Here is a 12,346-nt window from a genome sequence, read left to right as displayed (position 1 = left end):
CCCAACTCACATTAACTTAAGCAATGAGAGAAAAACCAGGTGTGATTCCAATAGCATCACATGGATGCAGTTTCTCTCCATTTCTTTGCTATGCTCTCCTCCGTGGGGGCTCATCCTTGTTGGTTCCATGTAATCATGACAAGGCTAGGGTCCCATGAGCAGGAGAAGAGTGGATGCTGCTGGGCAGCAGAATCCACGGATGTCCTCCTATGTACTTTATAGCATAAATTATATGTTTTTAATGGTCCAGATTTGTCAAGGATCTTTTCCTATTTGTCAATCTTCCAACCAGACTGTAAACATCTCTGAGAAGAGATCTTTGCTTCATATTTCTATATAATCTTTTCAGCAATCTGCCCAATCCTACACACATAGTTTCTGCACTGAATATTTTTAAGCAATTGGCTGATTGAGCTACCATCCCTATCTTCTCTCCTCTCATTTTCTAAGGAATGAACAGCAGACAAAGAAAGAGCAATAAAGAAATAATGTTTGTGGTTTATGATGTGGATTCTGCTGCATAGGTGAGCATCATTACTTGGGAGTGGTTGTAAGTACTTAGTATATAGTACCCTGGGTGCTAAAGCTTTGGTTTTAGGCACTGTGCAAGGTGATGGAGTACAGCGATGAAGAATACAGACACAGCACCTGTCCTCATGAAGCTCACAAATTTCTCTTCCAGTGCTGTAGTTAATTATTCCATTCTTTTCATAGTAGTTTTTAATTAAAATAAACCCTTAACAATCAATTTTCTCAACCCTTTCTTAAGCTTAATGATTTTTTGCATCTTATTTAGGAAGTCCTTCCCTTTCAGGGATCATGAAGATATTCTCTCGTATTATCAAAATCTTTACAGCTTTTCCTTTCATGTTTACAATTTTAAACCCCCTTGAAACTGATTTTTATGTATTGTATACAGTGATAGTCAAATTATGTTGTTCCATATGCATATCCATGGGTCCCAGTACCACTTAATGGAAAATCCAGTGTTAATATGTAATGCATCCTTTGCAATGCATCAAGAGTCCATAAATAGGGGGGTGGGCATAGCTCAGTGATAGAGTGCGTGCTTAGCATGCATGCAGTCCTGGGTTGAATCTCCAGTACCGCCACTAAAATAAAATAAATAAATAAACCTAATTACCTCCCCAACTAAAAAATAAAAAATAAATAAAATAAATAAAAAGAGTCCAAAAATGCACAGGTTTGTTTCTGGGCTCCCTATGTTCTTCTGTTGGATAGTTTGGTCATCCTTGAATCAATTCCACTCTGTCATTATTACTATAGCTTCATAACAAGACCTGCTGTGCACAGAGCAAGTCCTCTGACCTAATTCTTCTTTAAAAAGTCTTAGCTCTGTGGATATTTCTATCCCTCCTTGTAGTCCTGTCACCCTTTTCTTTATATATTACACTATGTTATTAGGTGCACTCAAATTTCAAACTGGTACTTTCCTGGTGAAAATAACTTTTTATCCCTAGTGATGCTTTCAACCGTAATGTCTGCTTTACCTGACACTGTGCTTGTTGTTTGACAGTATACATTTTTTCCATGCTTTCAATTTCATTCTTTCTGTGGTTCTCTGTTGCTCAACTAGCTGGAATGTTATACATTCTGCTTCTATTCTTTCCATGGTTACTCTAGAAAATACAATATACATTGTTGACTTACTAGTCTAAGAATAATTAATCTTTACTCTCCTTCCGGGTAATACCAGAACCTTGGAATCTTTTCTTAACTTATAGGCTACTGTTGTCTTATTTTCAGTTCTCTACATTTTAACAAATATTAAAATTCTGTTTTACATTTCATTATTCCTACATTTCCATTTACCCACATATTTACCTCTTTTTAAAATCCTTCATTCCTTACTGGAGCTTAGCTTTCATCAGTGGAGACACTTTCCTTCTGCTGAAAGTGTAGTGAGACAAACTCAAAAAGTGGTGGCAAACTCTCCATTTTCTTTCTATGTAAGTGTCTTCTATTGCCATTTTTTGAGAGAGATTTTCTCTAGGATTCTTGGCTATCAGCTACTTCATCACAGAAATCATTCCATTGTCTTCTGGCTTCCATTGTTGGTATTGAGAAGGGTGTACATCACTCCTTTCAAGGCAATTTGTCTTTTTTCTGGATGCTTTTAGAATTTTCTCTTTGCCTTTGGTGCTCCGCATATGAATTTTTGGCTTGATATATTTTATCAATTCTGGAAAACTTTCAGTTATTATCTTCTCAAACAGTTGCTTCTGTCCCATTCTCCCTTTCGTTTCCTTTTTGAACTACAATTAAATACCCATTAGAACTTCTCACTCCCCGCTCTGTGTCTTTTAACCTTTCTTTCATATTTTTTGTCATTTTGTCTCCTTATACAGCATTCTGGAAAATTTCTTAGAATGTATCATCCAATTCACTAATCTCTCTTTGACTTTATCTAATATGCTGTCTAATGGTAATCCATTGTGTTTTTAAATTTCTGTTTTTTATTTTTATTTCTAGAAGTTCTAGTTGGTCTTTTTCAAACCTGCCAAGTCACTTTTAATTGTTGCTCATTCCCTGAAGATATTTACAAGCTTGCTTTTATTTCTATGAACATAATAAACATATTTATTTGTCTCTGATCATTAACTACATAAAGAATTTATGAGGATTTTTCTGTTTTCCTTCTATCAATTACTTCTGCTGGTTCTCTCATCATGTTTTACTTCCTCATGTGCTTTGTTCTTTCTGACTGTACTGCTCATTGGCCCTGCAAACTTAGGAAGATGCCTTCCTCCAGAGAAGATTCACCTTTGATTCTGCCAGGTGTCAGAGGAGGGGGACAGGGAACACCAGCAACCCGGAACTGCCTTAAACCCAGTTCATGGCTTGAAGTTCTCTGAACCAAGGTGATTGAAAAAACATCCTTAATGTCCGTACAAAGGCTGGCCAGTGACTGCAACTTACGTTTTCTTTTTCCTTTTACTCAGCCCAGTATCTGAGCAACCTTCCCTGCTGTCCCTTAGGGTGGGGAGACATGGTTTTCCTTCTGGTTCACCTTTACCCTGAATAGTTCCAGCTTTGTTTGGAGACAGTCTCCAATGATACTTTCCACCTTGAACAAGCCATGAACTTCAAGTTCTAACCTCCTTGTCCTGCAAGGCTGCCAAAACCAAAGCCCATATTTACTAGGATCGGAGGAAAAAAAAAAAAAAAGTTCTCAGGGCAAAAGCAACTTAAGAGTTCTAGTGATTTGCACATCTCTCTTTCTGTTCCCTCAACCATAGATTTTGGCCTGATCTTTTTTCTCTTCTCAGCTCTTCAGTGATTTTTTTTTCTTTTTAATTTAAAAAAAAATATCTTGGATAAAAAACAAGCTTATTCTGTATAGCACAGGGAACTATATTCAATATCTTGTAATAACCTTTAATGAAAAAGACTATGAATGCATGTGTGTGTGTATATGTGTGTGTATATATATGTGTGTGTGTATATGTATATATATACACATATATATATATATATAAGATATATATATATATGTATAAAAAACTGGGACATTATGCTGTACACCAGAAATTGACACAGTGTAACTGACTATACTTCAAGGGATATAGTGTTTTCACATCAGGGTGCACTTTTCCTCTTAAAGAATATGACTTTTTTTGGTACTCCCTAAGATCTACTGCTTCTGGTCTCTCTCACCATCTCCCTTCACATCTTCCCACATGGCTTCCACTTGACCTCATCTACTTGGGACAGTCTACACACATTTGGAAGTCTATAGATTACATTCCTCTCCTAATTTTGCTGGAAATGGAGTTTGCAAGATTTGCGTTATTACTTTTTCACTTTCCTTCTTGCCTGTGAATGTTTTCAAAGAAGAAAAGGGGAAATGCAAAGTATTGCAGCAATGTGTATACGCAAAGATTGGAATCATCTTGAGTCCTCTCTCTCATATCCATACAGAATACATCACTAAGTCGTGTCAACTCTACCTTCAAAATTTATCCAGAACTTATCCACTTCTCAGCACCTCCATCTCTACCCTAGTCCAAGCCACCACTGTATTTTATCTGGACTATTGCAGAGCCTCCTAATTAGTTGTCCTGCATACACCTTCACTGCCTTGCAGTCTATTCTCCATACAGCATGTACATTTTTAAGACATAAGCCAGATCATGCCACTTATGCTCAAAATCTTCCAGTGGTTTCCTATCTCACTAGATTAAAATTCAACATCTTTAACATGGCTGTGAGGTTTTAATCCCCCCCCCCCCATTACTGCATTACTGTTGCATGTCAGCCACAATATCTTTCTTGCTGTTCTTCATACAGGTCAAGCATATTGTCACCCAGGACCTTTGCACTTGCAAAACTGCAGAACTGCTCCACCCCTAGGTTCCCTCATGGTTCACTCCTTCTCACTTCATTCACATTTCTGCTCAAATATCACTTTATCAGGAAGTCTTCCTTGAACAACCTCTCCAACACAGCATCACTACCCTGCACATCCACTCCATGTCTCCTTACCCAGTTTATTTTTCTTCTTAGCACTTATCCTCACCTTCCGTGTTTTTGTACTTATTTGCTTTTTTGTTTGGCCTTGTCTGTTTCCCCTCCACCAAAATATAAGCTCTATGAGACCAGGACCTTTGTCTGTTCTTGTTCACGGATGTATCACAAGCATCTAAATGGCGCCTGGGGTTACAGTAAGCACACCAGAAATGTCACTGAGTGAAAGCTGTGGCTACAGAGGAACCCCACTGCAGGAAACACATTGAAGGCAGAGCCCAGGCAGCTCCTCCCTTTCTGCTGCCACACTGTCTCTCATCTACTTGCCGTCCAGCTTCTTTGCTCACGCAGCCACCTCCCAACATCACCCTGTTCAGCCTGAGTCTACAAGTCCCTCCCACCGGAGGTTCCTCAGTTCAGTGTCTAAATCCCAAATATCTGATTAGTCTTCCTTGGCCCAAGAACCCATCCAGGGTCCAATTAGCCACTACTCGGGAATCCACGGTGGGGGTGGAGTGTGGAGGTGTCTGTTCACATGCCAAGTAGAGTCACCCCCACCAGACTCTCCACAACTGGGAAAAGAGCTGAGGATCTTTAACTCAGACATAGAACAAGCCTCCGCTAACACATCCCAGACAGTGGCAGAGAGAATGTGCAGGACTTCTCTAAGGGTGCCTCTAACAAATGCCTTCAGAGTCCTGGCAAGTGATATAAATGAGTGAAGAGGGCAGGGTGGTCAAGATAGCAAACTGGGGGTCTCTGCTACATCCAAAGGGGTGCGGCCACTAAAACTAACTACTGCCAAGGAGGAACGTGAGCCCGGAGTTGCCAGATCTTTGGATGGTTCAAGAGAAGCCAAGAAATTTGGAAATTTGGAAATTGTAGTGTGAAATCTCCCACTTGTAAAATGATGACAACTAATCCAATTTTTTAAGGCTAAAACAGTGTGCGGACCAAATAAAACACATCTGCTGACCAAATTTGGCTTAGGGCTACTCGCGTGCAATTCTGTTTTATACAGTCAGCTCAAAAATAGGACACAGGTAATTTATCACACTCAAGAGCAATGTTTCCCAGGGGGTTCAGTGTGAAGATTTCATTAGCTGGAGTAACCAGAACTCTCAGTCCCCTTTCACAGCACCTGCCCCCATCTTCCCTACCAATCCTACTACAAACCCCCACCAACTTTCAACCATGACAGGCAAGGCTTAGTGGAGAGCATCTGGGCTTTGGAATCAATCAAATTTTGGATTAAAACCAACGCTACCTCCTATCATTCCTTAACCTCTCTAAAACTCAGTCTCCTCATCTGCAACCTGGGGATACTAATTCTTCTATCTAGAAGCATTGTAAGGAATAGAATTATGTGAGTAAAGTGCCTGGCACATAACAGAGGCACAGAGTAGATGAGAGTAGATAACTCATAAATAGACTAGGAGCTGCCCATGCCATGGAAAGGCATGACACCTGAACATCTACGATCATCATACAGGATGTTCAGCAGCTAATACCACCTAAACCTCGGTGTGGAATAAGGAGAGGCTAAAAATGCATTTAATAAATAAAATACGGATGGAAATACAGCCGTGCAGGGGCCCAGGTCTTCACACTAATGGAGTTGCTGGTGAATCTGGTCCAGAATGTCTACGTTTGTAGAAATCAGCACTAATTGAAATTCATAGACATCAATTATCTGATTATTCAAGGACTCTCTCAACCTTTGAAGCCAGTTTTTGTGTGCGTATTACTGCACAACACTGAGTCAAGTAAATGCATGCCAATTCTCCAGTGGCCTAAAAAAAATTAATCCTGTAGCTCAAGGAGATACAACTGGGAAAAGAGAGCTCTGTCTGCCAAGTGTAAACTGCAGTGCCGACTCTGTCTGGGGTGGACTGCCAGGGGCTGGTACCCAACAGCCCTATATCCACCACTAGATGCAGGGGAGCAACTCCTGCAGATGGGAAGCCACAACCACTGGGACGAACCCCTCTCTTGCTCCCTCCACCCTGCCCTGCACTTTCCAGGGAGGAGCCAGGCCGAGCCAGAGGACCACAACAGCGCACACCTAGAGGCTCATGAAACAGAAAAGGGGTCATTGGGAAAGAAAGAACGCAAGTGAAGCTCCCTCCAGGGACTGAGAGGACTCCGGACTGCGGGATCCAGAAAAACCTTTCCACCTGCAGAGAACTCCAGCTTCTCTCCCGCCCAACCCCCAACGCATGAGGTTTAAAAGCAAAGAACTTTGTCTCCGATCACCTGTGCTTTCCCACCAAGAAAACCTGAGCCTGTTCCTACTCCTCAGGCTCCCATGGCTGCTATAATCATGCATGTCCATTATCAGCTTTCCTCTGGGGAGAACTAAGCACCAGAAAATCATTCATCTCCTTCAGTGCCAAGCCTTCCCAGATAAGCAGGCGATCACTAATAATTTAAGCTATTTTCTAGATTTTTTTTTGGTTAAAAGAAGGGAGGAGTCTAACATGGGTGGGGTGCAGATCAAGATCAGACAGGAGCTGACAATCCCTGAAGTTGAGCCTTGGGTAGATAGTTCACTATACTCTTCTCTCAGTTTTTTTTTGTACATGTTTAAAATTTTCCGTCCTAAAAAAGCATTGAAAGAAGGGTTGCCAGAGGACACAGATACAACCTGAAAACAAAACCAAGGGCTCCTCCCTCTCCACTGTGTCAGGTGGCAGATGAATCTGGGAAACACTCAGATCAACAGTCTCCAGGTTTCCTTCTTCCACCTCCCTGGGTGGAGACCCTCTCTTCTGAGCATGACACTCAGTGTCCCCAACAAAACCACCTCTGAAAAAATTCCCTAGAACTTTCCCAAATTATTCTGGCAGGACTCAGCTTCCCCTCTTGGCCTATAAACACTCCTGCCCCCACAAATTACCCCCACAGCCTTGTCCCACTACAAGGGCCTCTACTTCCTGTTCCAAACTACTGTGTTGAGCAATCCAGTTATTGAAACAGCTCCTGGGTGGCAGACAAACGCCTGTGTTCTGGCAGCTTGTTCAGTTGCTTCTCCTCCTGCAGGTCAGAAGGGAGGGTGCTGTTATCACTTTTAAGGAGTCAAGGAACACTTTATATTTCCTTATTCTTCCTCTTCCCTTTAACCTCAATTTGCTCCTAATACAATTTTTTTTAATCATCTAAAGGGGAGTTTTTCAACCTCAACCCTATTAACATTTCAGGCTGAACAATTCCTTGCTTGGGAGGCTGTCCTGTGCATCGTAGGGCATTTAGCAGTATCTTTAGTCTCTACCCGCGGGATGCTGGTAGCACGTACTCTGCCCCTAGTCGTGACAACCAAAAATGTCTCCAGATGGTGCCAAATGTTCCCTAGGGGCCAAAATTGCCCCTGGTTGAAAACCACCTGTCTAAAAGATAGTGAAAAACCAAGACCGACATTGTCCTGGCAAAAAATTGAAATTCTACAGTTTATTTCCACATATACTATGAGACAACATATTTCAACGTCTAGATTTGTCAACATGAATCTTTAAGAAATGTTGCATACTAAGCCAGGAAAACATAAAGTAACAAGAGAAAAATGAACTTATAACGCCCGCAACTACTTTCTCTGTCTGTGTGGCTTCCTGTGTAAATCTCATTTGCCTCCTCCAAATTATCCTGTTTTCTTGTCAAATGTAATCATGTCACGCCATGCCCTCTTTGAAGGGCCACACAACCTACGTTGGAAGGAAAAACTTCTAATAACTCTCTGAGCACTCCCCGTGGGGTGTGCTGGTTCTACCACACGTATTTAACAGGGATCACTGGAGAAGAGAATAGCCCAAAGATTTCCCAACGAAATCAGGAGAAAGCATCCCAAGTGTCTCCTCCTGGTCCACCTTCAAATACCACCAGATTTCCATCATGACCAAGAAGCACAATGCGAGGCTGAACAAGCAGGGTGAGAGGTTGCAACACTCAAGGGGAAATATTATTCTATTTCTTCATTAGGCAGAGAGAGTTTCCCATGGGATACTCCCCTGTTGAGAAGAAAGAAAATCTGTTTTCCGGTCTGCAGAACACTAGCCACAGTCTATTATTCAGCTCTGGGGGACACACATACATAATTGTCACTCCGCCCCATCACACCGGACTTCCCAGCTCCACGCCCAATGGCCCCCGACCCCTGGGAGATGCTGACATGTTCCTCCTTTCTGATGCTTGTGGACAGGCAGGTACTAGGTACAGGGGATTCTCTCTCCAGGGTGCATTCCTTCTGCAATCCCAATTGCCTGTCTCGGATTGGATCCCCTCAATCCTAGATTCTGGCCAAGGCCTCCTAACTGGATTAGAGCTTCCCCTCTAATCCAGGTTTCACACAGACAATGATCTTTCAAGAGCGTAAGCCAGAAGGGCCCAGAATCCTTCTGTGGTTTCCTGTTCCCTATCACTGGATACAATCCCAGCTTCTTTGGTGCATGGAATTGTGAAGCACACCAAATGTATGACCCAAGAGATGTCTGAGCAGGAGCAGAATGAGCACCAAATGGGACAGGTGCACACACGTGGGGCGTTCAACCACAGGGTGGGTGGTAAAGGAAGAAAGGGGAGGAGGGTGTTAAATTCCATGACCTTAAAGTTACCTTTCAACCCTGACTTGCCATGATTCTGGGAACTCCTGGATCATTCAGGTCATGTCATCATCTGACTCCAAGCCTCCTACAAAATGATGCCAAAATGGTCCCCCACAAATGCTCCTGACATAGTCCTGCATGTGGTTACCCTACCCTACTTCCACAGGAGGACTTCTTTTCTGCTTGTCTTTTATTTTTTTAATTACAAAGGAATGAGGCCGGTGGCAACAGAATAAAACAATACTGAAGTATTTAAGATGAAGTCTCTCAACCACTCCCTTCCCGGGGTAGCCACCCATTGCGTGCCCTCTGGTCCTCTATGATACATACACGCACGTGCACACACACCCGACTCATCTGATACTTGATCTTATACTGTGCCTTAGGGAGGAGGACATTTAATTCTTGTATGCAGCTCCCTAGGAGGTTAAGGCTAGTTAGTTCCTCTGCTTCAACGGCTATTATTCCACCAGTGAGGAAATGGGAGGCAGGGAGATGAGGTACCCTGCTCAAAATCACAGATTAGTTGGTGACAGAGTGAAGACCAGAACAAGAACTCCTAACCCAGTGTTTGTTATTAGGCTGTCAAGTGCTCTTCTGCCCACAGTGCAGAGTGTATACAGGTAGCAGGTAGAAATAAATACTTGCTGGAAAAAAATAACCTACAGAGGTAGGATAGCAGAGTGCTTAAGTATTGGACTCTGAACTCAGGCTGCCTACATTAGTATCTGGCTGTCATTCACTTAACTATATGAGCTGAATCAATCAACCGGGCCTCAATTTCATCATCTGAAACTGGGGTAATAATAGTACCTCCCTTAAAGGGTTGTTGTGAGAATTGGATAAGTTCATGTCTATAAAGCACACAAACAAATGCCTGGAACCAATGCCTAATTAGACCAGTTATTATCTATAAAGCACCCTTAAAAAATCAGCATCATGGCTGTGATAGAGGCTCCCAAATACAGGAAATATCGTATTTCTTAAAATTTAGGCAGGCATCACCAAAACTAAATCTTGTTAACTCTGTACCTTGTTCAGGAAGAAATCAGCATGGGGGTGGAGAGAGGTGAATGCATATGATATTAGTCCAAAAAATATTTTAAGTGATACAGTAACTGAAATCATTTCTACAAGGAGGAATGACCTCATAATGACCTCATAGATCAAACATTTGTAACACCTACTGCACCAAAGAATTAAAAACCTTAACAGCCCCTAGCAGTAATTATCTAAGTAAAGTGGGCTGCAAATCTGTTGGAAAACTGTTTTTTCCATGATAATATTTCCAGTAAATTGCTGCCTCTATACTAAAAGTACTGGTGTTGCAGAACTGGCATACTAATAGAAAGATTATTATAGAAACACTATTAAAATGAATTAGATAGTATTAAAGATTCAACACTACAACAGTGCCTGATTATAAAAGATTTCAAGTTGTACTGCTTAATGGGCAGATAAAAGTGCTAGTTAAGCCCACTCTTAGAGGACTAGGCAGTTCTGTAAACCACAGGCAGCAAGAGGTCTATGGACTAAATTAAGAACCAGTAATGCCAACCCAGTTGGCTACAGTCCTACCAGGAAGATAGGGAAGAACCAGGGTTTTCTGCACGGGAGGGGTAATCTAGTAAAGCAGACAACTATCCAAACTTGTTTTTTTCCTTTAACTGCTTTGTCAGCAACACCTCTAATTCCTCCTTTGCTTAAGTGAAGAAAACGAAAAAGCTCACCATAGGCTGACGACCCTTAATAAACTGTATAGGCAGGGAGAGGCAGAAAAAGCCTTGCCATTATTACCAAAGCAACCAGAAGACACTGAATAGCTCTCCCGGCAGCACCTTGGCCAAAAGCATCTCTTATCGCAAACAGCCGAAAGCTCTCAATGGTTCTCAAAAGAGTTGCTAGACTAAAGGTATTAGCCATCCGTTTCAGGATCTATTTTGCTTTCCAACCTTGTTAATTAACTAATCAGGGGTGGCAAAGCTCCTCACAAATACAAAGTGTCAGGGAAATGCTAAGTAAATTCGCCTACATGTTCTATCAATGCTCGGTTAGGAAAAGGGGAAGAGCAGGAGGCTGAGCTGTCCCCAGAATGCTGCAAGCCAGAGGCCAGGCTCGCTAACGTACAGAGAGACCCGTGTGCCCTGCAGCAGCCTCTGGCCCCGAGAAGGGCTCTCGGTAGGACTTCTGGAAAGGAAACCTGGACCAGGGCCACCTTGGGGCAAAAGGAACGCTGCTCGCGAGGCGCATCCTCGCTGCTCAGTCTCCATCTCCCCGCATCTCTCAGATGTCAACAAACCCAGTCCACAAAGTGAAACTTTCCGGGCCCCCGCTGTCGAGCTAGGTGCCAGCCCTCAGCCTGGGAGAGCGGCGCAGGGACAGGTGTGGGACCGAGGCTCGGGAGAGGACCCCCGCCCCCAGCCTCAGCGATTGTGTAATCGGCCCTAGAAGGGGGTGCTCAGGGCCCGCCCCAAGCCGGGATGCGGAGGCGCGGCCCGGGGACCGGGCTGCAGGCGCTGCGCCGGGAGGTGTTGGGGGGGATGGGGAGGACGGTCGTCCCGCCCCCCGGGACCGCCCCCGGGCGGCAAGAGGAGCCGCGGCGCTGACACAGCCCGGAGGGGGCGCCCGCGCGGCGGACTGCTGCCGAGCAGGGGGACGCGATGGCTCGGCAGCGCGGCCGGCCTTACCTGCGCGCCGGGTCCGGCACGGCGGGAGGCGGCTCGGGATGCCGGGGCGGCGGGCGGCTGGCGGCAGCGCTGGCAGCCAGCGGGGCCACGGCATGTAAGGAACCGCGGCGGCGGCAGCGGGCGCGGGACTGACAGCCCCAGGCCCCGCCTCCAGGCCCCGAGCCCCGCCCCCTCCGCGGCCTCGCTGCCGGCCCCGCCTCCCCCGCCTACCACCGGGGTCAAGCTCGGTCCACAGGCTCCGAGGGCGGGGGCCCTCGCTTTTGATTGGTCCGAGGGATACCCGCCCCGCCCACTACCCGCCTCCTCCTTGGCGGCGAAGTGGCGCGTGCGCGGTGGCAGCGATGGGCAGCGCATAGTGCTGAGTGCTGGCGTTCTTGGTCCCCGACCGCTGGTATTGGGCATGCTTCTTTATCCGGGATGACTGGGAGCCCTGGATGACCTGAAGAACCAAGAGTCAGACTCAGACTCCACGGTGAATTGTTTTTACTCACCTGTGAAAGAATCGACGGGAAAAAAAAAAATCAGAATGGGCCAGGCTCTAACCAGAGGAGACCCTAAAGCTAGGAACTGCAGCAG

At 44.5% G+C, this 12,346-nt stretch overlaps 1 protein-coding gene across 7 annotated transcripts in view; it reads right to left on the bottom strand.

The window, feature by feature from the left end:
• Positions 1 to 11,903, bottom strand: part of HIVEP3 (HIVEP zinc finger 3) — a 449,220-nt gene extending 437,317 nt beyond the window's left edge. For all 7 annotated transcript variants that reach the window (XR_010383875.1, XR_010383876.1, XM_064493681.1 and 4 more), the window contains exon 1: positions 11,771 to 11,903. The gene's annotated coding sequence lies outside the window, so the exon portion shown is untranslated. The remainder of the gene's footprint in view (positions 1 to 11,770) is intronic.
• Positions 11,904 to 12,346: the final 443 nt, after the last annotated feature.

Source organism: Camelus dromedarius, chromosome 14 (assembly GCF_036321535.1).
Source record: "Camelus dromedarius isolate mCamDro1 chromosome 14, mCamDro1.pat, whole genome shotgun sequence".
NCBI lineage: Eukaryota > Metazoa > Chordata > Mammalia > Artiodactyla > Camelidae > Camelus > Camelus dromedarius.
Note: the sequence above shows the minus strand (reverse complement) of the source record. Positions and strands in the feature narration are given on the sequence as shown.